The following is a 27535-nucleotide window of genomic DNA, read 5'->3' on the forward strand; positions in this document are numbered from 1 at the left end:
GGGGAGGGGGGGCAGTTAAAATCAGAGAATAAAAAATTATCTAATCCTAGTTAAAAAATTAGAAACAATCATTGTGGGACTGCACAAATTTGAACATTCACAAAATGGGATTCTAAAAAACCAGGTTACAGCCCAACACCAGTTTTTGTATCATGTACATATACCCACTGAGGGAAGTCTGAAGACTGGTTATGAAAATGTTAAGAGTGATGCCCTCAGGATGATGGAATTTTGAGAGACTTTTATGTTCTTCTTTCCACTCATCTGTGTGTTCAGGTATTTCTAAACAAGCATAGATCATTTTCAAAAAGAAGAAAACGTATAAAGTTATTTTACTTTGAAAAGGTAATACTCAGAAAAGCAATGAACTGATTCCAAATGCCATGGACAACAGGGAGATAAAAAGGAAGATGACAGTCTAGGAAAGACTATCTAAAAGATTTTTTTATGAACATTTTTAAAAGGAAGCAATTATCACAGACAATTGTTAAATAAAACTCAGTGAGCAGATTTCAGGGTGCTCTCCAGAATGTCACTAATGCCTGTGATACCACATGCCCAGCACGTGACAGGTACTCAGCAAATATCTGTTGCATGAATCAATGAACAATCATTTTGGCAGCTATCTGTTCCCTGCAATTTATCTCTATTCCTTTCAAATTTGGGTAATCCACTGGTCTGCCTAATGGATTCACTAGATCTTATTTCCTTTTATTTACAATGTCTGTAGTAATTCCAAAATTTTTACCTAGGTGCAGCTTAAAAGGAAGCAGTCTAGCTGGAGATTCAGCCTGGAGGCCTATCTTTAAACTGTGTTTGCACAGTACCTTAAGTATGACTGAGAAGATGCCAACTGTTCACATCCAAGGAAATAGGATGATGGAAGTGACGGAGAACTACAGTCCTCCCAAGTGACCCCTTGGCTCTACCAGAGGACAAAGTTAATCAACTCGATCACAGGAATGTGGTCAACATTCTTGACCTGACCCCTCTCCTCTACTCCAGCCCGACCCACATCCCATCAATCATGTACACCTCTTGCCTCACTCTCTCAATGGGTTCAGAAACCAGGATTCCCGAGCCTCTGCAGTGGCCTCCAGTGACTCCTGCATCCTGACAGTCACGTTCTTGGATGGGGTCACTCCCATACTGACTCTGGGGTTGGCCACAAGGCTTGCCTGTTTTTGGCCAATGGAACATTGGCAAATGCGATGCAGGCAGAGGCTGGATAAGCACTCACACTTTGGGGCTGGTCCCCTTGGAATGCTCCCTTTGGGAACCCATGTGTCATATAAGAAGTCTGGGCAAAACAACTGAATGGTGAGAAGCCCAGCCCAGTCATCCTAGTGTCTGCTTCACCAGCCACATCAGGGACCACAGGGTGAGACCAGCCTAATAACTGCCTGGTCAGACCACAGAATCGTGAGAACAGTTACTTGTGCTGTGCATTAAGTTGTGGAGTGGCTCCTTATGCAGCAGTAAATACTTGCAATAGCCTCTGGCCCCTATTTCCCTGTAAACCCTGTGATGACCTCAGTGGCTACCCCTCTCCCTGGAGTTTACTCCACTCTACTGACACTGGTAGCCTCGCTGTTTCTCAAACATACCAAGCCCCCACCCCAGGACCTTTGCATTTGCTGTTCCATTCCCCTGAAGAGTATTTCCCCTAGATACTCATATGGCTTGTTCATTCATCTCCTTCAAATCTACTCAAATGCCACCTTCCCAATGAAGTCTTCTCTTACCAGTCCATTAAAAATTATCACCTTTCCCTGTCAGTCCTTATTCTATTCTCTTTCCCTGTTTTTTCGCCTTTGCACATATCTACGTTTTAAAAGTTTATAATTTACGTATTTCATTGCCTATCTCCACCTGTTAGAATATACTGTAAATAAGGCAGGTATTTTTGTCTTGTTCATTGTGTACCTTCAGTGCCTAGAACAACACTTGTACATGGCAATTACTCAGGCTGTTGAATAACTGAGTGAAAATATAATATGAAAAATGTGGTGCTCTGTACATAAAAGAGCTTACAGGAATACTGAGGAGAGATGTCTAACCCAGTTGTGGGAGTTAGGCAGAGCACAAGAGGGTGGAAAGATGTTCAGGGCAGAAACCCAAAGTAAAGACACACTGTCTGCTCTTGTGGGCACACAGAAAGGGGGAGAAAAAAGAGCCCATGCAATGGAAGAGCTATAACAGAGCATTAAGTTTCTGTCCTGCCCGAGCGCCTCACAAGATGAGTCCAGCCTGCTCCTCCACTCCCCACAGCTGAAAGGATGTGATCCCCTACCTCCAAGTCTGGTCCTACTCCTAATTCCCAGGACAAACCTGACCTGACATGGTAAGGACATACCCCTCTGTGGAAACCAGCACTGAATCACCCCCCTGCCCGGCCCCACCCCACTCAGGCAGTAGCCAGGCGAAAGGGGGGTCAGGGTGGCATTGAGGCCACCAGACTCCAAGCTCATTCCCAGCACCTGGAGCCTTGTCTTAGTAAATTCCCAATATCCTTGGACTCCACATCTGCCATGGGAAGACCACTTTTAAAAACAGAAAACCCAAACCCAATTAGATTAAGCACTAAGGAGATTTGTTGAGTAGAACAACTAAGCATTCTAGTGGTAGGGCTGGCTTCAGGTACATGGCTTAATGATGTTATCAAGACTGGGTTTCTCTCCATTTTGTAGCTTCAGTGGAGTTCACTTCATTCATCCTCAGGCTCTTTAAAAGGCCTCCAGCCTCTACCATAGCTTCAGGCTCTCACTTCCGGGTGTCAGATTGGCTGCTGTGTCTCCAGCTTCACCTTCTCCCAGAGGTAGCATCATCAGTGGGAGGAGGGCAGCTGTCTCTCACCCACCAATCCCAGAAAAGTTCCCACTGCATTTCATTGGCTATGGCTATGTCATGTGACCCATTCCTAAACCAATCTCTGGGCCTTTCCCCAATTCCGGGAGGGAGAAAGGATCATGTGTTCCCCACTGGGTGACAGTGGAACCTCACAGAGATCCACTGGCTGGAACTGGAAGGAAAGGGAATGCTGCTGAAGGGGCAGATAATAATCTCTCACTCCAAGTTTAGTTCCATAGCCTGGCCTCCAGCAACCTAGCCAAAGAGATAAGTCCTTGACTGAAGAATGTTTTATACCTTTTGCCACATTCTACACAATTCAAAATAGTGAAATCATATCTTTTATGATGAAATGAAAATCAAAGATGCTCAAATATACATAAACCACTGAAATATGTGGGCACCTAAATGATGATAATGATTTTTCAATATAATTTGCTCCTAGGAATTTTAAAAAAGAATGTGATGCTATTAACATTCATCTTTGAAAAAGTAGGATAAAAATCAGAAAGGGAAAACAGAGATGACCTAAATCATGTCTATTATCAAAAACTCATTTCAACGGATTCCAAAGGCTGTCTGGATTCCTCTCTGGCAATGTAATTTTGCTCTGTCAAATATTTTATGAAAGTGGGTCACTGGCTAGAGCCAAACACAGGTTTGTTTTTTTTTTTCTGTTTTAGTGCACCAATTTGTCCCATGTGATTTGTTTTAAAGCTGGATTTTTTAATTGAGTCAATATTTTTGTCCATCTGAAAGAATGCATCAAATGTATTTGTCTAGAAATCAGCTGTCCTAACAACTTGTAAAATTGTTAAAGAAACAGTTGATTTAATAACTGTTCTTCCTCTTAACTACTTTCTGCTAAGCATCTTAAGGCAGGAGAAGTAGAAGGTTTTATTTTTTTAAGCCTGAGAAACTGGGACTTCCCTACATTTCAAAGCACAAAGGCCTATTATTCAGGGAAAGGGGCCAGGAAGGCAGAGCAATTCAATTTTGTAGGCCGCTGTGTACTTCTTCCTTTCTCCTGCCAAATCAAGGCTCACCCCATCCCAAGTGGACTACAAGCAGTGCAGCCCTCTGTGAAAAAGTGAAAGCAGTCGAGGAAAAAGAAAAAGCAGCCAGCCAGGACAGCCTGGGGAGCACTCATTATATTTGAATAGAGCCAGTGAAAGGGGCTTTTTGCTGAGCTGCCTGGGTGGGGCCACTCCATTCAGGCTCCCATTGTAAATTCCATCTGTGTGCTATCATTTCCTGACCCAGAAACAGGAAAATGTTTAGGCCATAAATTTCCCCCAGGACCTTGCTTACTTGGCCACAAAAATCATTCCCTCTGAAGTTCATCAGCTCCAAAGGTTTAAGACCATGTCTGTCTGTGATTCCCTCTGCCCATTTACTGAAGGGCCTTCTCCCCATCTCTCTATTTTCCTTCCAGAAACTGAATCCTCCATGAAGGGAAATGAAACTGGAATGTTTATGAGGAAAACTCGGGCAAATCAGAAGCTCTCCGGTCCTCGTGTGAGAAGTTTGAAATGTCTAGCTGGACCAGAGTTGAAGCTAGTCAAGTGTCAAACTATAACTTGACTGAGAAACTGAGGGTGTTAAGAGCAGTTGTTCTCAAACTTTAGCATGCATCAAAAATGACCTGGAAGAGTTTCTGATTCAGGAGTTCTGGTTTAGGGCCTGAGAAAGTGTGTTTCTCACAAGTGCCCAGGGACCACACTTTGAGAACCCTTGATGTAGGGGGTGGCTGTGCCAGGCCTCAGACATCAAGCAGAACATTATATTCAGAGGCTCAATAACATCTGGATTCGGATTCAGTGAACTTAGTCTGGTACCTACCTGCAGACACAGGTTAAGTGCTTTCTAGGTAATGCGGTTATGGCTCTCAATCCAACACACAGTTACACACAAAATATAAAAATATTTTTATAGCTCAACTTCATTCTTAGCCTCTATTCAACCAGAGTGGTAAAAATGTGACCTCAACTAATCTAACTTCTTCCTTCCACCTGCAGAGAATGTCTCTAGGCTCTGGGTGTTTATGGACAATCATTGGGGTTGGGGGAGGATCAGGGCTTGCATTCTGGTCCTTGCTGTCATCTATCCACACAGCTGTCAAATGAAATCACCATCACCTTACTTGGCCTATAGGCTTCAATCCTCTCTGATCGTCACTGACAAGCCCCTCACCCCACGATACATGACCCCTTCAGGCCCAGCACTATTTCTGGGCCACACTGGGAACCTGGAGACTGCCAGCCTTTCTGCTCCCCAGGGTTCTGCCCAGAAGGCAGGGCAAAGGGTCCCGCTCTGGGGTTTGCTGCATCTTATTTTTATCAGACTCGCTATGTCTCTTCTCCTTCCAACCTTTACCTCCCCTGCCTCTGCCAAGAACAGCGGACTCTGCTCATCTGAGGGAGAATCTCTCTTCAAAACTCTTGCCCCCACTCATTCTGGCCACATCCAGTGTTCTCAGTGTTCCCCTAAGGGCTTTAGACTTCTGGAAACCAAAGCAAGAAAGATTCTTATTTGTTTTTTCTGCCCTGACATTTCCTTCCCTTAGTTAATGAGCACAGAATGGCCTAGCTGCTTAAAAACAGGGAAGACTGCATAAACAAAACAGCCATAAAGGGGTGAAAAAAATTTAAATACACATACACATTAGCATTTTAGAATTAATATCTATTATTATTTTATAATAACTGGGGGGGGGGGCTCTAAAATCATTGTAGATGGTAACAGCAGCCATGAAATTGAAAGATGTTTGCTCCTTGGAAGAAAAGTTATGACCAACCTAGACAGCATATTAAAAAGCAGAGACATTACTTTACCAACAAAGGTCCATCTAGTCAAAGCTATGGTTTTTCCAGTAGTCATGTATGGATGTGAGAGTTGGACAATAAAGAAAGCTGAGCGCCAAAGAATTGATGCTTTTGAACTGTGGTGTTGGAGAAGACTCTTGAGAGCCTCTTGGACTGCAAGGAGATCCAACCAGCAATCCTAAAGGAAATCAGTCCTGAATATTCACTGGAAGGACTGATGCTGAAGCTGAAACTCCAATACTTTGGCCACCTGATGTGAAGAACCAACTCATTGGAAAAGACCCTAATGCTTGGAAAGATTGAAGGTGGGAGAAGGGGACGACAGAGGATAAGATGGTATCACCGACGTGATGGACATGAGTTTGTGTAGGCTCCGGGAGTTGGTGATGGACAGGGAAGCCTGGCATGCTGCAGTCCATGGGATCACAAAAAGTCAGACACAACTGAGCGACTGAACTGAACTGAACTGATTATCTTACAATATCTGAATTCTCCTGTTTAATTTTCAAGGCAATCCTTTTAGGTAGATATTATTCTTCCCATTTTACAAGTGAGAAGATTGGGGCACAGAGAGATTAGAAAGCCTTGCCTCAAGTCACATATGCCAGATTTTGAACTCAGGGCTTCTGGTTCTGAATCCAAGGCTTATTCCACTGTATTGCGGCTTGTTCTCCCAAAGAAGAAAGGAAGAAAGCGAAGCCTGTCAATGGAGAAGGCATAGCCCAGAATACTGATCAGTGTTAGGAAATTATTTGGCCCATTAGATACGACTAATCCAAGGCATAGTTACCATAAAGCAAAGTAATAAAATAAACCAAGAGACAAGATGCAAGGGAAAAGACCCCAAGTCAAGGCCAAGGTCAAGTGCTAACTGCTTATGGACTATAAGAGACAGGTTAGGAATATAGAAAATTAAGACCAAAACCAAAATGTCCTATGCTCCTCAAATCTTAAGCTGGTCAGGGGTCAGGAATGCAGGAGTCACAGAAGTAAATTAAGGCACTGACAGTAAGAGCTGGACCTTAGACTACGAGACTATCCTTCTTACAAGAGGTAGATTCCCCATTCCTCAAATCTAAGTTGATCTTAAGACTTGCACTGACAGAATATGGTAGAAGTGATGTCAAGTAAGTTCCAGAAGACTTGCAGCTTCCACCTTCATCCTCTTGGAACCCCAAGACCATGGTGGTAGGAAGAAGCCTAAAATGAATTATCACATTCAAGGAGAGGCCCAGACATTTCTGCTAGCCCAAATGAGCCCATCTCCCAGGTGACCTTCCAAATGAATGTAGTCATGTGAGTCAGCCCAGGCAAAATCAGCCCAAAACCACCCAGCAAACCCCCCAAATAGTGAAAAGTAATATACTGCTGTTGGATTAAGCCACTAAGTTGTAGGGTGATTTGTTATGCAACACTACATAACTGATACAACTTGAGTGTACAAGCTGAGAGCCACTCTCAAGTCATTGAGGTGCCTATGCTGGATTAACGCTGCAAAATATTACTACAGTAACACAGTGAGGTAAAAGCCCTTTTGGTGAGGCTCCCTTGCACTTCTTTTCCTGATACACAGATCAAGTCTACACTCCACGCCCAGAGCGTGATTATAGATTTCATGCTCCCTTCTACACAGACCAAAGATTTCTTCTGAAAACAGAACTACATACAACTAAACAGAAACTAGCAAGAACGTGTAGAAAATTATTCAAAAAAAGAATGTTAAGACAGCTCTTTCTACATGAAAGCAAGGAATTGTTTACATAGGAAAACGTGCGCTGAAACCAATTTTTTTTTTTTTTCTTTTACAGCACATTAGGTTCTGCTTCCAAGATTTATTGAGTCATGAAACATGTTAACTGTGGCAGACTGAGTTCCAATTAAACACAGAAGCCAAGGGTCATTTACCTACACCTAAATGCTTCTTCAATAATAACAGACTCATGAACAAAAGGAACTTGCTCCAAAGAGAATATGACAATTTGTGAATATAGCTGTCATTTTCATTCAGACACAAATGGCTCTAGATCAGAAAATCGCATTAGCTCAAAACATGATATGGAACCCACTGCTAACAGGAAATGTTTCTTGCATGTGGGTAATTCCCTATCAAAATCAGCAACCATGATGATAAAAAAATACTCTAGCTTCTTGACTTATCATCTCTCTTGACAGGATGCCTTAGCATATTTTAGTTTTACAAAATACCAGAATGTTTTCAGAGTAATTAAATACCTAAAATAAAATTATATACACTTTAAAAGCAATACTATCACAACATACTGCAGTGGTGTTTGGGGTTTGATGATGACAATCCTTTTCAGGAAAAAAAAAGTATCTCACGGTTGGGGCTGGGCAGAGAATACAGATGGTATCTGGCGGCTCCTTCATAGCGGGTCACTTTGCACGCCTTAGTCTCTTTTAAATGCTATCTACAGAGCACCCTCTCAGTCTTTTCCTTCCTCTCCCTTTCTCGTATTTCTTGGCCTATTCCCTTTGTTGATTTCAATCACTTGGCCGTTTCTAACTCCTCCTTTCCTTGAACCTTAGTCCACTCTTTACTCCCTTACCTGATACACAGAGTACAACTGCTCCTCACAGGACAGCCCCGCATTCTCTGGTATCAGCACAAAGAAGGAATTCTCTCTCAGACAGGGTATGGTTACCCTGCAATTTCCCACATCCTTTTCTCAAAGATACAGTCAGTCCCAGCTCCCGCCCCCCCTCTGTCTCTCCATCTAATCTCTGATAAAACAATGAGTATATTTGGTTGGTTATATTCAGATGGAGTCAAAGTACACTTAATCATAAGCAACTTCTAAGTGGTACTTTCAAACACTTCCCTAAACTGGTAACAGACACAGCTTCTAACATATAGAAGAGGAAAAATATCTTCAAATCAAGAACTACTGAGTGTCTGGCACCTGCCACATTCCATGCTGGGGATAAAGATCTACGTAAGGCCTATGCTCTGCTGTTAGGAAGAAACCCTTGCATAAATTATATATAATTTTTATATTATATACAATATAAATACATTATAAATATAATATAAATATTTTTATTTATAAAATAATATAAAAAGAATAGCAATCAACTCAACTGTTTGATGGAAAACCTGACAAACATCACCTAGTAACACCAATTTGAGAGAATTCAAGACACTGAGCTTCATTTCTATTCTTAACATGGGTATAATGATATCAAAAATAACAATTGCTTTGCAGGATGATTATTACAGGGAGTAAAATTAGAATATGATTGAATATATCTTGCAACTGTGCAACTCAATTTCAATTCCATTCAATGAAATTCTATTCCATTCAACATTTATGTAGCACCTACTTTGGACCAGGTCGTGTGCTAGAGAGACTGGAAATAAAAATAATCCCTGAAACTAAAGCACCCAAGGACTAAGGGAGTAAGTGGAGAGACACATTAAATAATATAGTATGATTATGTGCCATAATAGAAATAAAGAAAATTACTAGTTCTTAGGTGAGAGATGAAAAGTATCCAGCCAGGGGTACAGAGAGTAGGGAAAGAAGGAAAAGGGCATCATGGGATGCTATAGAAACTGAAAAAGTGAAAGTCATGCCCAGCTCTTTGCAATCCCATGGACTATACAGTACATGGAATTCTCCAGACCAGAATACTGGAGTGGGTAGCTGTTCCCTTCTCCAGGGGCTTCTTCCCATACCAGGGATAAAACCCAGGTCTCCCACATTGCAGGCTGATTCTTTACCAGGAAGCTACCAGTAGATAATAATAAGAGTAACTCTCTCTCATTAAGACCCTTCTATACACTAGGGGTTTCTTTTTGTCTTTTTTTTTTTTTTTTTTTTTGCCTTTTCTTACTGTTACAGAGTTCTCAAGGCAAGAATACTACAGTGGTTTGCCATTCCCTCCTCCAGTGGACCATGTTTGGTTAGAGCTTTTCACTATGACCCATCCATCTTTGGTGGCCCTGCATAGCATAGCTCATAGCTTCATTGAGTTATGCACGCCACGACAAAACTGTGACCCATGAAGGGGTCAAAGCTATGGTTTCTCCAGTAGTCATGTATAGATGTGAAAGCTGGACCATAAAGAAGGTTAAGCACCAAAGAATTGATGTTTTCCAATTGCGGTGCTCTCGGAGAAGACTCTTGAGAGTCCCTTGGACTGCAAGGAGATACAACCAGTTAATACTAAAGGAAATCAATCCTGAATATTTACTGGAAGGACTGATGCTGAAGCTGAAGCTCCAATAGTTTGGCCACCTGATTCAAAGGGCAGACTCATCGGAAAAGATCCCAATGCTGGCAAAGATTGAAAGCAACAGGAGAAGGGGCCAGCAGAGGATGAGACAGTTTGATAGCATCATTGACTCAATGGACATGAATCTGAGCAAACTCTGGGAGATAGTAAAGGACAGGGAAGCCTGGCGTGCAGCAGTCCATGGGGTCACAGAGAGTCAGACACAACTTAGTGACAGAACAACATATGCTGGTTAGTAAATTAAGCACTTGACAGGCAATATTCATGATAAATAAAAACAAGATAGAGGACTCCCCTTCTTGAAAACATAGTACCCTATTAACTTACAGAGTCTGGGTTTGGTGGCAGCCAGGGCTATTGGCCTGGAGAGAATAGTAGTCAGTTGCCCTGAGGGAAGGGAGAAAACATTAAAGCATAAGTGAAAAGTGATGTTTTCTCATCCTGCTCTGTCACTGTGTGACTCTAGGGATGTCCTTTAGCTCACTAGTCCTCAGTTTCCTCATCTGCAAAATGAAGACATTATACCAGCTGACCTTGTGGGGTTGGTTGCTGGGATAGTGGATGTATAAAAGGCTTTCAAGTTTGTTGAATGCTCTTCAGGGTAAAGGTCAGGCTAGAAACTCACTTGCCTATAGGCCCAGGGAATTAACATAAATGAGTAACATAACTGAAGCAGGCCTACAGGGACTGTGCGAATTGTATCAGTATTGTATCTGTCAACTATACTGCATAACAAATCACCCCACAAGGCAGTTGCTTAAACCAACAACAGTATATTACTTTTCGCTATTTTATGGGTTTGTTGGGTGGTTTTTCTGCTGGTTTTGCCTGGGCTCACTCATATGGCTACATTTGTCTAGAATGCTGGCTCAGGGCTAGGCTGGTTTGGACTAGCACAGCTTCTCTTTGTTGGTTAATGACAAAGATTGCCAGGGAGGAAACTGGGCGCCTTGCTGCCAACCTATTTTTCTTGAAACATTCAAAGATTTGGCTGTGTGTATATCTATAAGCATGTGTGTGTGTGTGTGTGTGTGTGTGTGTGTGTGTGTGTGTGTGTGTATAAATCCCTGATTTTTAAACCTTAACTAATTTCTTTTAATGGAAAACACTGTGTGACCCTACAAAACGTATCTATGGACTAGACTTGGGGTTTGGGCCACCAATTGGTAACCTCCACATAAACTAATGTTTTCAGCCTTGGAGAAGAATACATGAGTGTATTAGTCCTAATTCCTCCTCCAGGGATATATGTAACAATCTGATGGATATCTCTGAATTCTTCAGAAACTAAGACTCCACTCAGATGGAGGATGGTAAGTACATGCTGACCATAAACACATAGAGCCCAGACTGGGTGAAACCAGAAGGCTAATGATTAAGATTCCTGAGACATCACCCCATTACCTCACCACCAACCAATCCAAAGAAAGTTATGCACCTTGAAGCCCTCACCCCAAATGCTGCCTTTAAAAATCCTTCTCTGAAAGCTATTGGGGAGTTTGGGTCTTTTGAGCGTGAGTCACCTGTATCCCTGCTGGGCCCTGCAGTAAACACTATACTTCCTTTGCCACCCAGTGAAGTGAACTGTCTTTACTGCATCGTGGGCGAGCTGACCCAAGTTTTATCTGATAACAGTAGAAAACTCCAGGGGCTTCCCTGGTGGCTCAGTGGTAAAGAATTCACCTGCCAATGCAGGAGACGCAGGTTTGATCCCTGATCCGGGAAGATCCCACATGCTGCAGGGTAACTAAACCCAAGCACCACAACTACTGAGCCTATGCTCTAGCATCCATGCTTTGCAACAAGAGAAGCCACCACAATGAGAAGCCAGTGCACTGAAACTATAGAGAGAGTAACCCCCACTCGCCGTAACTAGAGAAAAGCCCATGCAGCAACAAAGACCCAGCACAGTCAAAAATTAATATGAATAAATGAATAAAATTTAAAAAAAAAAAAAACTCAAAAGTTTAAGCCTTGATAAGTGAAAGAATACATAACCACTAATGTAAAACACTGAAAGACTGGTTGATGGGCAAAAATACAATATGCTCATTTTCCATATGCTGGTTTCAGAGTCATGGTACACAAAGGTCTGTAAGAAATATCTAACAGTTCTTAGAATTATGAGACTTGTTTGAGAGCTATAGATCAATAGCTCTATAAAATTATAGATCAATTATAAGTCAATATAGGAATTATAGATCAATATAGAATAATCAACAAAGAATTGGAAACTCAACCACAAAGATACCCTCTTCCCCCACTCCTCCATTTCCCTCATCCAGGCCAATCCCTTCTCCCTGAAAGGGACTTCATTTCGAGGGGCATGTTTCTTATGCCTGCTTCAAGTCCTCTTCATAAGCCTCACTAAAAGCACTGAATTACATTTATCCCTGAGCATAGCTCTGGGCTCCAGGGCAGTAACCAAGCACCATGAGGACATAGTTAAAGCCCTGGAGGAAGTTCCTTAGATGTGCAAAGAGAATTAACTTTGGGATTTTTACCACAGTTATGGGACACAAGTCAACTGCAGACAGAAACACCATGGCCTCCTTGTCACAGGCAATGGTTGCCCTCTACTACAGAGACTCTTTATTACAATACCCCAAAGTCCAAGGCACCCACTCAGACACCAGGATGTTTTAAATAAATTTCAGAAGCTAAGAACCATGCTTGCAATCTTCTTTTTGTACTCATGAAAATATGTCTGCACGTCTTCAACCAGTTCGGTAAGTACTTACAAAGTACCTACCATGCACATAGCCCTGAGTGACCCACAGGCTTTTCCTTCACAGTGGACCTCTGGAGTCACACAGCCTCATCTTTAAATTCCAACTGCAACCTCTATTGGTTCTGAGTCTGATTAAGTTATTTAACTGTTTAGGGCCTTGATTTTCTCATCTACAAAAACAGAATTAAAATGCTACATTCATATATTTATGTGTTCATGGGTACATTCATCCATTCAAAACTCCTACCACGTAGCTTTACCTATACTGAGTGCAGGGTACTCTCACAGTGTTGAGGAAAAAGATGTTCTTGACCCTCTTCGGGTGCCTAGCTGGGTCTTAAACAGATTAACAGGAGAAAAGCATACAAATTAATGAAAGATAAGTTTTATGTTGGGGCTTCCCAGGTGGAGTTAGTGGTAAAGAACCCACCTGCCAATGCAGGTAGACACAGGAGATGCAGGTTCAATCCCTAGATCAGGAAGATCCCCTGGAGAAGGGCATGGCTGCCCACTCCAGTATTTTTGCCTGGAGAATCCCACGGACAGAGGAGCCTGGCAGGGTGCAGTCCATAGGGTCACACAGAGTCGGACATGACTGAAGCAACTGAGAACACACACACAAGTTTTATGTTACATGGGTTATGTTACATGAGGAAATGAAGACCCAAAGAAACAGTCAGACCTGAGATGTTAATGCTAGGTTCGATGGAGAGGGGACAGTCAGGGAGGAACAGGGAATGTGAAGGAGTAGGAGTGAAATTAAACAAGATCTGCTTGTTAGAATTCTTCTCAGGACCCCTTTGTCTTCAGAAATAAGGATGCACATTTCCTTCAAGTACAAATATGCCCTGCTTTTCGAAAAGCTCACTTTATGCCACTTCAGTTTTACAGAAGACCCACATTTTCCTGTTTCTGATAACTGAAAAAAATCTGAAAAGGATCTTCGATTTAAAAAAAAAAAAAGGAAAGAAAGAAAAAGACCAAAAAAAAAAAAAAGAAAGAAAATAGCACTTAGCATTTGTTTTGAAGCAAATGCTTCGCACCCAGAGCACCCAGAGCAGAGTGGCTACGCCAGGCTTCTTCCCTGGGAACTACACTCAGCATCTCAGCATCTGAGTACCCTAGCTTTGAACAATGTCTGTGAGTATCTGTGCTTTTTCTTGATTGACTTCATGCATCCATTAGCAAGATGATGTGTCCTGAGGTAATTGCTTCTTCACCTTATGCCACTTCGGCTTACAAAAGATTTCACAGGAATATGCTACTTTCAGTAGCAGGGGAAATCTTTACAGGGAGGACACTTCTCTTATGAAGGTTTTATGACCTGTTTCAAGGGAAAAGGGCGGGGAGAAGGGCAGAGTGGCCTTCCTGTTCCTGCTGTGTTCAGATCCCTTCAGCTTACAATGCCCAACGTGCCGAGGGGCCGTACTGTGAGGCAGCACGTCCTGAACCATCCCAGGCGTGGTTCCTGCTGCACTGGGGCTCAGGTCTGACTGGGTTGTTAGGAAACCAAGTGAGATCACATGTGCAAGTCACAGGACACAGTGGTTCATGCATAGAATTCAATTAATGCTGGTTTCTTTCTGAAGAGTACCACAATATGCCTTTCAAAAATATGCCCTTTTGGCATGCTGATTATTTTAAGTTAAAGGCAATTGGAAAACCAGCAAAAGCCAGAAAAGCTCTTCATCTTCTCAACTGCTTAAAACTAGAGTATAAATTTCCCCTTTTGTAAAGGAAATTTCCATTTATGAAGGAACTTTCCATTTATAAAGGTGCCTCTGTACCAGGAAGAAAGACAACTTTTATTACCTAAGAAACTCTTATCTACATAACGAGGCAATTATATTTCCTCCTCTCACTTTGTCATAACCTTCATCTCCTATCCAGAAGCCCAAAACCCTTTTCCTTTGTCTAGCCTCAGTCATCTGGCCACTTTCTTGAGTTTTATTTCTTTGCAAAACTTCCATGGGTACCTGTGTAATTAAAACTGGTTTTCTTCTCTTGTTAATCTATGTCTTATCACCTTGATTCTTGCGCAAAGTCATGAACCTAGGAGGAGAGAGGAGAAAAGATTTTCCTCCCCTACACGTCCTTCCTATGGATCACAGCACACAAACTCAGGGTCATTGGTGACCAACATAAATGAGTGCAGCAGCCAGGACTGTGGCCACCTGGAGAACACATGTCCCCCCCAAATGACAGTGACCCAGTCAGCATCAGCCGGTCACTTCTGGGAGCGGTTGTCAGGCCAAAGTTCCAGGTCTTCCAGTTTTAAAAAGAAACAGGAAAATTGGATGTGGAATATCCCTATTTTTAAATGTTGGCAACTAACATCCAAACCATAGGTAGACCAAATAAAAGACATCAGACCCAGCGCTGCCTGTTTACACCTTCCCAAAGAAAGCCAGGCATTCAGGGTAACTCCCAGTTTTAAGCACCATCTGAGGTACTATTATGCAGCAAGACCAAGGGACTCTCTAGTGAAATCCTTATTTCACTCCAGCTTGGTCTCAATCAATCAGCCTAACTCTCTTCACACTCCAGTGAAACAGGAACCTGGTGTGACAGGATCATTATCAGCAGAGGAAAGGACCATCTCATCATGGGTCATCAGCCTGCATTATATAAATGAATCTAAGGGCTCAATATGAGGAAACAATGGAAATGCACTCAACAGGGCAGTGAGGCGCAAGGAGTACAGGAACCTAGTTGTGCTGATCAGAAGTACAGGGCCAATCACAAATACAGCAGGAGCATTCAGTCAGCACTTTAAGGTGATATTTTCCCAGTTTGACACTCCCTGCTTTCATGCTTCATTCGTCTCTGACTCATTCTTTCTGGTTCAATCTATTTTGTTTATGGATTTAATATTTGGCACTATTCCTCTAAAGAGTTCACTAGTTCCCTCTGTCTTCTCTTCCTCCTCTTGATCCAGAGCAGGACAGATGGAAAACCAAATAACAAACAATGACAGATGTAAAAAGATATGGATATTTATACTGCTTCAGTTTGGGGCCCCAAATGAAGCTGAGCCAACAAATATAAGAGTGGAGTTGGCTCATCCCTTGCAGGAGAGTCTAAGCATTATAGCCTCTGACAAATGGCCTGCTTTACAAAATCCAGGACTTTTAATTTATTGCTGCAGATTCACATTTTCTATCTGAATGTGTTTCTTTTACTCTGCCACTTAAGGGCAAGAGCGTTCCATGAGTCAGGGATGCCCTGATAGATGTGAGTCACCTAGAAGTCCACTGTACACTCGGAGAAGACCAACATCCCGTAGTCGTCTCACCTGTTAGGAAGGTTTCGGGACTATGAAATTGTCCCAGCTGCATTCCTGGATGTGCATGGGACACAATAGCCCCATGGAAAAGATGTTGAACACAGCCCACAAATGGAATATGCTACAATCTGCATGATGGACCTTTTAGTTCCTTTAAAAAGGCCCAACTGTTAGAAGGGACAATAGGGCACTAAGAGAAAATCATCATAAAGGAGGGAATCTGGCAGGGTGGATGTCTTAGTCATCTCAGGCTGCCATAACAAAATACTATATCTAAAATAAATATTTGGATTATATTTCATGAGACTGAAAATTATTTTCATGGGAAACTGAGCTTGGCAGTACCCTATGTATATGGTCGCAAATAGCCCTAAATTGCCAAATGTAGTATATTACTCGGAGAAGGCAATGGCACCCCACTCCAGTACTCTTGCTTGGAAAATCCCATGGATGGAGGAGCCTGGTAGGCTGCAGTCCATGGGGTCGCTAGAAGTCGGACACGACTGAGCGACTTCACTTTCACTTTTTACTTTCATGCATTGGAGAAGGAAATGGCATTGGAGAAGGAAATGGCAAGAAGTGTTCTTGCCTGGAGAATCCCAGGGACTGCGGAGTCTGATGGGCTGCCGTCTATGGGATCACACAGAGTCAGACACGACTGAAGTGACTTAGCAGCAGCAGCAGCAGTATATTACTTCACCTCGCTGACGTCTGATATTGTTGACAATTCCTTTCTTGAAATTCTCCCCTCCCTTAACTGCCTTTTCCCTCCGAACCCCTCTGGCCACTTTTGGAATGATACAGCCAAGCCTGCATGGCAGTAAGAAGAGGCTAAGAGGCAGTGAGAAGGCAGAACACACGAGGAAGTGCCTGTGAACAGCGAGCAATTACCTTTAGTAGTAATACCTGGATCCTTGAGGGCTGTCGGCCCCCTCCCCAGCCTGAAGAGCAGTGAGGGGCAGATCAGACTTCAGAGAGACAGCACTGACCCCTGAACTCTGGTCAAAAAACTCCATGAGGAGCAGAAGAAACCCCAGCATCTATTCATTCAGTGTTTGCTTGCACATTAGGGAGTAAGCTAAAATGAAAGCAATCTTGAACCTGTCCAACTGGTCATTCTTGCCAGGCTTTGAACCTGTAATAGGCTTTGAACCACTCTACTATAGGCTGGCCTAGCTCACCACTCCTCAGTCTTCTCAGGGATCTCCTCTTCCTCCTCCTGCCCTGAACTGTTATGGTTCCACAAGGTTCCCTGCTCAGCCCTTTTCTCACTGTTCACTCTACAGGTAACCTTAGTAGCCATCTGGTTTCAACAAGCATTCATTTACTGATGATCCCTAATTCTGTTATCTCCTAACCAGAAATGAGCTTTAGATTCGTGTACCACAGCTTAGTACATGTCCCCAAAATCCCGCAAACTCCACACGTCCAAAACTCGATTGATTTTCTCCTTCCACAATCCAGTCCTCCTCTTAATTCTCTTTCTTAGTCAACTGGTTCTCCATCAGCCCAGCTGAACAAGTCAGAAAACCAAAACCTTATCATCCGAGATGGCTCTGAGTTTCTTTAAATGCATATTAGAAGGTGCTATAAGGATATAGGGAAGATCCTTTGGAGAACAAAATGCAACCCATTCCAGTATTCCTGCTGGGAAAATCCCATGAACAGAGGAACCTGGTGGGCTATGGTCCATGGGGTCGCAAGGAGTCGGACACGGCTGAAGTGACTGAGCACACAGCACATAAAGATACAGATGAATCATGTTGGCTCTTTTATTTTATTTTATTTTTCATGTTGGCTCTTTTAAAAGATCAGTGATATTACTGACTGGGAGGTGTGGTATGTTTATAGTTCTCAGAGGACTACTGAATATGTCTTCAGTAAGTTTTTCCTTCTCTATCTGTACTGCCATATTCTTTACATTGTCTTTTGCCTGATTCACTGCAATAAGCTCTCATGCAATCTCCCTCATTCATATTCTTACAACTACTGCTGCCAAAGGGATGTTCTTTAATTTTACATATGTTTAAGTAGTTTTTTCTTATTACAGAATTAATACATGTTTATTGTGTACATTTTAAAAGAGTCTGTAATAACACAAAAAAGATAATCACTGTTAACATCACATTATATATACCTCTGTCCATTTTCTATAAATATAAATCTTTAGATAAAAATGATTATACAATACATACTTTATAATGCCCTACTTTTTAAAACTAATGTTATGAAAATAAATAAATAAATAAAATTAGAGTTGTGAAAGTTTCTAGTATAAAATTATCTAATACAAAAATATTTTTAAAAGATGCTATAATAAACATCTTTGTACACACGTCTTTGTTCATATCATAAGTATCTCTTTTGGAGTAGAATTGTCAGGTCAGTGGGGATGCATATTTTTAAGACTTTGAATTTCTGCCAAATACTCCCTGGAAAGGTTATATTCATTTATTATATTTCCACCATAGAGTTGTCATTTTAATGTAGAAATCAGATCATTACAAAAAGACTTGAAAGTTACAGGTTCAAAAATACAGACCAGAGAAGGCTCAGAAATAAAGCTGTTGTGGTCATTTGGGCCAGCAAGTTTCTTAGCTGTAGCCCACTAGAGTCTTCCTGATGAAACATAAAGAGGTCAAAATATGAAAGTTCTTTCTTCAACTCTTAGAGCAAATGCCATGCAAGGCCAGGGACTTTCATTTCCATATATGACTAAGTACTTAATAGCTTCCTTTGTTAATTATTAAGAGTGATTAAAATTTTATAGTCTTCAAAAAAAATAAAAGTGCAGTGCTGCCCATTATCAAAAACTTTGACTGCCACACAAAGTTTGGCAATGACACAAATTTCCTGCCATGCATGTGACAATATAGATTACTGAAATTACTATAGTTTTCAAGAAGAATGATTTTGAGGGGGGCTAACCCATGGATGGAGGAGCCTGGTAGGCTACAGTCCATAGGGTCGCAAAGAGTCGGACATGACTGAGCGACTTCACTAAGAAGACTTAACAGTGTCTTAAGTTTCAATACAGTCCTTCTTGTATGTGTTATTTCATGGGTCAAATGTAGCTGTTTTTCTGGTTTCACCATGTAGTTCATGCATAAACGTTATGATGTTGCCATTTGGTGTAGCTATCTTGTTCCTCCCTAGTTCTTTGCTATTATCAAACTCTTTTCCCACAAGAAGTGGAATGGAAGAGTTAGGTGTATTATGGGTCTTTTGTGCCAATTAACGTGTTTGCAAATCATGGGTCTGAATGCCTCAAAATCTCACTACCCTGAGTCTAGGTTAATTTATTGGGTTGGTTAACCTAGTAAAGAGGCCTGGTAAATTACTACCTATAAGATGAACAGATATTTGAGGTAGGAAAGAAAACAGAGTGGCTAAAAGCAGTTTTGAGAAAAAAATGATAGGAGTTTCACAGACTCACCCTTTCTCCTTTCAAACTCCCGATTTTTAAAACAGTGGTCTTATGTAACAGAATATATGTAGGAAATATATTATATGAATATATATACACATATGTATATATGTATTGTTGTCATTTAGTCGCTAAGTCATCTTCAGCTCTTTGTGACCCCATGGACTGCACCTGGCCAGGTTCCTCTGTCCGTGGGATTTCCCAGGCAATACTGGAGTGCATTACCATTTCCTTCTCCAGGGGATCTTCCCAATCCAGGGATCAAACCCATGTCTCCATTATTGGCAGGGAGATTCTTTACTGCTGAGCCACAAGCGAAGCCCATTTATATGTATATACATATATTAATATCTATACATACAAGGCTCTATTAAGCACTAGCAGGACTAAGAGGTCTGAACCACCTATTAGCCTAACAGAAACAAAAACGAGGTTGTGTTGAGAACTGCACCAATACTGTTTTGTACTCAGCTCAAGCTATCCAGCCGCTGGCCTACAGATTCATGAAACTTCTGCTTTGAATTTGAAAGACTAGCAGGAAAGAAGAGAGAGATCTTCCTACACGAGTGATTATTGGAGGAGACAGAGACATTTGTATAACTGGGTCTGATGATAGGTTCAAAGCTTCCCTATGATTTTAAAATATATAGGATTTACCTTGACAAACAGCTCATGAGAAGATTTGAAAATCTGGTATCCACCAGTCCAGCTTGCATTTCAACAGGAATTCTGTAATGTTACCAGCCTGAGAAAGAATGCTCCACAACACGTGGCAGTACATTTCCACTCCTTTATGGAGAAAGAGGGGAAGAGAAAATTAGCTAAATCAATTCTGCTTGATTCTGCTCACACCTCTACTGCCAAGAGTAGCAGTTACTCACCAAAAGGCACTAGAAACACCCACACACCCAGAAACGTGTACAGTCAGGCATTTGTTAGACTATAACTTAATAAGCTGGTTGTTTTCCATTATCTAGGCCTATAGTTAAAATATCCAGTAATACAAGAATTTAACTCACCTCAACAGCAGAATTTTATGTGTGCTCTTAAGTCAGTTACTTATCATCTAAGACAAAGTTCCAAAACTTTTCTCTGCCCATCCTCTAAGGTAGGGTGAAACATTACCAGTGAGAGTCACTGACAGGCTACAAGTAAGGGCAGGAGGATAAATGCAATGAAAGAAAAAGAAAAGAAGGGATAAAGTGGAAAGAAAAGTGAGGAAAGAACAAAAATAACAGAACATTTAAAAGATAAATGTGAATGATTTCATGTGTTACACTACTGAATTGTCATAGGTTGTATTTATTCATCATCACCTACCCTATGCTGGACACTATTCTAAGTGCTTTTACATGCCTTATTTAATTCATTCAACACACATTTGTGGCACACCTTCTGTGTGCGAGGCATTGTTCTAAGTAAAGAATGTTCTGTAGAGAACAAAATAGGTAAAAATCTCCCTCTTTGAACTTACATTTCAGTAGGGAAGATCTTACATAATCATTAAATAAAGAAAAGAGATAAGAAAGGCATGTAAGAAGGGACAGAAAAGGAGAGTTTAGACAGAAAGACACAAAGGGACAGAAAAAAAGAATTTAGGGAAAGAGATATAAAGAGGATAAGGGTCAGAGTGCAGTATTCTTCTCAAGGCTTTCAGATGCTAGATTAAGAGGACAGGTCTCTATTCATGTCTCAACTCCTCCAGTATTAAGGTTTTGGAAGGTCCCACCATAACCAATTAGTGAAAAGTCCTAATTGTAAATGTTTGAAGATATATGCTTCTACATTATTTCAGATATATATAGCAATCTGAAACGCTAACAAAGTCTTCCTGAGTAGATATCCAGCAATATTGTTTTAATAAAAATACAAGATATACCTGTAATAAGCAACATTCACCTGCACATAAAACTCATGCTTTTCTCAGCCTGTTCCAGTGAAAGGAGGGGAAAAAAACAAACAGTGACCCAAGAAAAGATAAACCAGACATTTGGTTGAATCCCTCATAGATGTCATTTATTGAGGACTTTCTGCTTGCTGCATAACAAACTATCCCAAAACTTGGTAGTTTCACAGTGAATTATTTTTTTCTCATGATTCTATAGGTTGGCAGGTTAGTTAAGGTCCCAATGGCTCACTTGCGTGGCTGGGACACTTGCTATTGAGCTGGGACACTGGCTCCCTGGTACCTCTTTCTCCATGTGGTCTCTTACCAGTTTCCCTAAAGAGTGACATGAGTGGTCCAAGAAAGCAGAAGTGGAAGCTGCCAGGCCTCGTAAGACCTAGGCTTGGAACTGGCCACATTCAAAGACACATCTGCCACATTCTACTGGTCAAAGCAAGTCAGAAGCCCAACAAGATTCTAGGGGAAGGGAAATAGATTCCATCTCTTGTTGGGAGGAGTAGTGATCCTTACAACAATTAGAAGTGCTGGCAACCATTGTGCAGGAAAGCCATCTCATTTGCCACATGTCAAAAATTGTATATTATCTCAATGAATCTTCAACAGCAACTTATGAAACAGTCACCATTTTATCTCTCCCCTAGTTTACAATGAAGGAAAATTAGTTCCTGAAAGGTTAAGTGTCTTCCTACAAGTAGGTGGCAGATCTAAAACCAGATCTTAACCACCTTTAGAGCTCAAATGCACAACTATCCCTCAATACAATAGTCAGTAGCATTAGAGGAGTTGAACCCCACGTTTTCTCTCCCTTAGGGAAGCGGGAGAACATGGTAATGAAGAGTGTAAACTCAGATCAAACTGCCTTGGCTCTAAGTTTCACTAGTTCTGTGACTTTGGGCTAGTTAATTAGGTCTTACGAGGCCTGGCAGCTTCCACTTTTGCTTTCTTGGACCACTCATGTCACACTTTAGGGAAATTGGTAACAGACCACATGGAGAAAGAGGCACCAGGGAGCCAGTGTCCCAGCTGAATGAGTTCATGGACTCCTAGTCTATCATATTTTTTCGTTAATATATAGGATTGTAGACACACCAGTCTCTTTCCAGTGGGGTCCCAAAAGGTTTTCTTGGGAAAGATCGAATTTCAGTAGTTTCTTGAGTGAGAAGGAGGAGTAGGGGCATCCTTTCTTTCAATCACATCCCCACAGAAATCTAACCTGCCAAGTGGAATCCTAACAAAATAGGTTGAGAACCATAAAGAAAAAAGAGAAATGTACAGAATGAGTAGAGGAAAGAAGTAGAGTAGAAGTATGAGTGCCTGGTAGAAGAGCAGAAGAACAGGGCAACAATATCTACTCTACAGTGCTATTATGAGATAACGCGTGTAAAGCACTGCCTGGATAGAGTATGTGCTTCATAAAAACTATTTTTATGATTTTCTGAGTTTATCCTGAATTAGCCAGTTCCACAGTCCCAAGACCATGGTCTCCAGGGCTGTTGCTGATCCTGAGTCTATGTGACTTCATCATCATTGTCCCCACCGGCCTTGCTTCTAATTCCGCTCTGCCCCTGGACCCGTGTTGCTGCTGCAGTGACCACCATGGAGGGTCCTGCATCACTGCAGTCCCTCTCTGCTCACTTGTTGCACTTCCAGCTTCCTTCTGGAGCTGCTACTTCATACTAGAGATTTGGTGATAGTCCATGTTTACCTAACAACATTTGCCGTTTGTCAGTGCTCTGCTAATTCTTCTGAACACACAAAGGAAGAACAGCTCTCAGGGACTAATTCTGTTAATACCTTGTTTTATCGGTGACTATTTAAAAAGACTCATGAACATCCCTTTCTAACAAGGGAGGAGGGGATGGAAGTTTCCCCAGTTCAGACCGTTCGCCGGATGTTTCCTTTACCAACTCAGTTCCTTTCCAGCTGTCCGTGCTTTGAAAGAACTGACATGTTTCAGAATGACCACTAGGTGGCAGGGGTGTCCCACTCCTCAGCTCTTCTCCTTTCTGCTTCCAATCTCAAATTACAGCCAACATACAGTTCCTTTCAAAATGAATGAGTTGCTTTTAAATAAAGGTAACTTATCCATAGGAAGTTCAAGATGAACAATAAATTTCAAGTACATTCTTTTGAAAATTCACTGTGATATCACTAATTCTATCAGAGAGTTCTCACAGGAGTTGTATAACAAAGCAGTTTTATAGTCTTTGGCTTGAGAGCGCATGGGAAAAGTAAATAAATCTCATCTTGTTTAGGGCACGGCCAAAGCTGATTGTTCTCCTCTCTAGTTGTCATCACCTGACAGACCAAAGGTCTGTTGGGTTAGGAGTTCATGGACTCCGAGTCTATCGTATTTTTTCGTTAATATATAGGATTGTAGAAACATCATTAACTTTCCAGTGAGGTACCAAAAGATTTTCGTGGGAAAGATGGAATTTCAGTAGCTTCTTGAGTGAGAAGCAGGAGTAGGGGCATCCTTTCTTTCAATCACATCCCCACAGAAATCTAACCTGCCAAGTGGAATCCTAACAAAATAGGTTGGGAACTATAAAGAAGAAAGGTAGAGAAATGTACAAAATGAGTACAGGAAAGGCCAGGAATGCTGATAAAACCCTCGCCTTTAGTATGGGGAATCAAGAATTGGTAAGGATGAAAAAAAAAAAAAAAAAGAATTGGCAAGGATAGACATTTATTAGGGTAAAATAGATGTCTATGTTTATGGGAGCAACTACCACGCAGTTTGTAATCTGCATCACTATATCTGATAGGAATCATTAAATTTAACCATGTGCTTATTTACTTAGGAGTCACTTTAGTTTCCTATAAAACAACTATCAATTGGAAGGAAATTAGAGGTTTCAATTTCTACAAGTAAATGTTATTTATTCAAAACTGGCATTTTCAGGACTTCCCTGGTGGTCCAGTGGCTAAGACTCTGCTCCCAATGCAGGGGGCCACGGTTCAATCCCTGGTCGGAGAACTAGATCCCCCATGCTACAACTAAGACTTGGAGCAGTCAAATAAACACATAAATATTTTTTTTTAATTGGACTTTTCAAGCAAGGACACACTTAGTATTTTCACAGCAGTTCATTTGTTATCAGGGCACTTCATCAGCGTTTTTCTGATATAAACTAAAATACTATTACTTGTTGCAATAAATGAGAGTAAGAACTCTAAAGAGCAAATGTGTCCATTTTTATCTCCTCTGTAGCATTTTAGCTGGAACTCTTGAGCATTCATCCCCCAGCAGAATATGGGCACTTCAGATCAGCAAAATCTGCTCAACCTCACCCTTAAACTTCCTGCTTTTTACCTTGTTTTCAAACCCACAGTCAATTCATAACCAATGACAGGTCATCCTTCAAAATACACCAGAATCTAATTTTCACCACACTCATCCCTAACACCACTGATATCCTAGTTTGGGTCATCATTCTCTCTCACTGAGACCACTGAAATGGCCCGAGGACTGCTTCCATTCCTGCCCTCTACCATTCTCCTACAGATACACAGAAATCAGATTGATTATATTCTTTGCAGCCAAAGATGAAGAAACTCTATACAGTCAGCAAAAACAAGACCAGGAGCTGACTGTGGCTCAGATCAAGAACTCCTTATAGCCAAATTTGGACTTATATTGAAGAAAGTAGGGAAAACCACTAGACCATTCAGGTATGACTTAAATCAAATCCCTTATGATTATACAGTGAAAGAGACAAACAGATGCAAGGGATTAGATCTGATAGACAGAGTGCCTGGAGAACTATGCACAGAGGTTTGTGTAATTGTACAGGAGGCAGTGATCAAGACCATCCCCAAGAAAACGAAATGCAAAAAAGGCAAAATGGTTGTCTGAGGAGGCCTTACGAATAGCTGTGAAAAGAAGAGAAGGGAAAGGCAAAGGAGAAAAGAAAAGATATATCCATTTGAATGCAGTGTTCCAAAGAATAGCAAGGACAGACAAGAAAGTCTTCCTCAGTGATCAATGTAAAGAAATAGAGGAAAACAATAGAATGGGAAAGATTAGAAATCTCCTTAAGAAAATTAGAGATACCAAGGGAACATTTCATGCAAAAATGTTCACAATAAAGTACAGAAATTGTATGTACCTAAGAGAAACAGAAGATATTAAGAAAGATGGCAAGAATACACAGAAGAACTGTACAAAAAAGATCTTCATGACCCAGACAACCACACTGGTGTGATCACTCACCTAGAGCCAAACATCCTGGAATGTGAAGTCAAGTGGGCCTTAGGAATCATCACTACAAAGCTAGTGGAGGTGATGGAATTCCAGTTGAGCTATTTCAAATCCTGAAAGATGATGCTGTGAAAGTGCTGCACTCAATATGCCAGCAAATTTGGAAAACTCAGCAGTGGCCACAGGACTGGAAAACGTCCATTTTCATTCCAATCCCAAAGAAAGGCAAGCCCAAAGAATGCTCAAACTACCGCACAATTGCACTCATCTCACACGCTAGCAAAGTAATGTTCAAAATTCTTCAAGCCAGGCTTCAACAGTATGTGAACCATGAACTTCCAGAAGTTCAAGCTGGATTTAGAAAAGGCAGAGGAACCAGAGATCAATTGCCAACATCCACTGGATCATCAAAAAAGCAAGAGAGTTCCAGAAAAACATCTGCTTTATTGACTATGCCAAAGCCTTTGACTGTGTAGATCACAACAAACTGTGGAAAATTCTGAAAGAGATGGGAATACCTAGAGGGAAGGGATGGGGAGAGAGGTGGGAGGGGGGTTCAGGATGGGGAACACATATAAATCCATGGCTGATTCATGTCAATGTATGGCAAAAACCACTACAATATTGTAAAGTAATTAGCCTCCAACTAATAAAAATAAAGGAAAAAACAAACAAACAAAAAAAAGGGATACCTGACCACCTGACTTGCCTACTGAGAAACCTGTATGCAGGTCAAGAAGCAACAGTTAGAACTGGACATGGAACAACAGACTGGCTCCAAATCGGGAAAGGAGTACATCAAGGCTGTATATTGTCACCCTGCTTATTTAACTTATATGCAGAGTACATCATGTGAAATGCTGGACTGAATGAAGCACAAGCTGGAATCAAGATTTCTGGGAGAAATATCAATAACCTCAGATATGCAGATGATACCACACTTATGGGAGAAAGCGAAGAAGAACTAAAGAGCCTCTTGATGAAAGTGAAAGAGGAGAGTGAAAAGCCTGGCTTAAAACTCAACATTCGGAAAACTAAGATCATGGCATCCAGTCCCATCACTTCATGGGAAATAGATGGGGAACAATGGAAACAGTGAGAGACTTTATCTTGGGGGGCTCCCAAATCACTGCAGATGGTGATTGCAGCCATGAAATTAAAAGACACTTGCTCTTTAGAAGAAAAGTTATGAGCAATCTAGACAGCATATTAAAAAGCAGAGACATTACTTCGCCAACAAAGGTCCATCTAGTCAAAGCTATGGTTTTTCCAGTAGTCATGTATGAATGTGAGAGTTGGACTATAAAGCAAGCTGAGAATCGAGGAATTGATGCTTTTGAACTACGGTGTTGGAGAAGACTCTTGAGAGTCCTTGGACTGCAAGGAGATCCAGCCAGTCCATCCTAAAAGAAATCAGTCCTGAAGTCATTTGAAGGACTGATGTTGAAGCTGGAACTCCAATACTTTGGCCCCGAGTCAAAGAACTGACTCATTTGAACAGACCCTGATGCTGGGAAAGATAAAAGGTAGGAGGAGAAAGGGACGATAAGAAGATGAGGTGGTTGGATGGCATCACTGACTCAATGAGTTTGAGTAAGCTCCAGGAATTGGTGATGGACAGGAAAGCCTGGTGTGCTGCAGTCCATGGTATTGCAAAGAGTGGGCCATGACTGGGTGACTGAACTGAACTGAACCATGTAGTAGCTAGAGTGATTCTCTTAAAATCTACATCATGATGATAATGTGTAAAACATTGGCCTATACAATGTACTCACCCTATCTCATCTTCTCCTTCATCCCCTCCTCCCTGGCCATGCTAGCTGGCCTCTTGGCTGGATAGTCCTAAACCTTGTTGAACATGTTTCTGCCCTCAGCCTGGAATGCTCTTCACCTAGATACTCAAATGGCTTGCTTTCCTTCAGGCTCTGCTTTGTCACCTTATCAAAGAGGTTTTCCTGATCACCTGATATTAAATAGGGTTTCCCCTCCATCCGTCTAGCACTCTTCATCTCCCATCTTGTTTAGTTTTTCTCCATAATACTTATCATC

The 27535-nt window shown here is 41.5% G+C and overlaps 1 long non-coding RNA gene across 1 annotated transcript in view; it reads right to left on the reverse strand.

Annotated features, from left to right (window-relative positions):
* Window positions 1-27535, reverse strand: part of LOC122424622 — a 57437-nt gene that overhangs the window by 27750 nt on the left and 2152 nt on the right. The window contains exon 2 of the long non-coding RNA XR_006264488.1: window positions 20034-20165. This is a non-coding gene — a long non-coding RNA (uncharacterized LOC122424622). The remainder of the gene's footprint in view (window positions 1-20033; window positions 20166-27535) is intronic.

The sequence above is a fragment of the Cervus canadensis genome, chromosome 22 (assembly GCF_019320065.1).
Source record: "Cervus canadensis isolate Bull #8, Minnesota chromosome 22, ASM1932006v1, whole genome shotgun sequence".
In the NCBI taxonomy this organism is placed as follows: domain Eukaryota; kingdom Metazoa; phylum Chordata; class Mammalia; order Artiodactyla; family Cervidae; genus Cervus; species Cervus canadensis.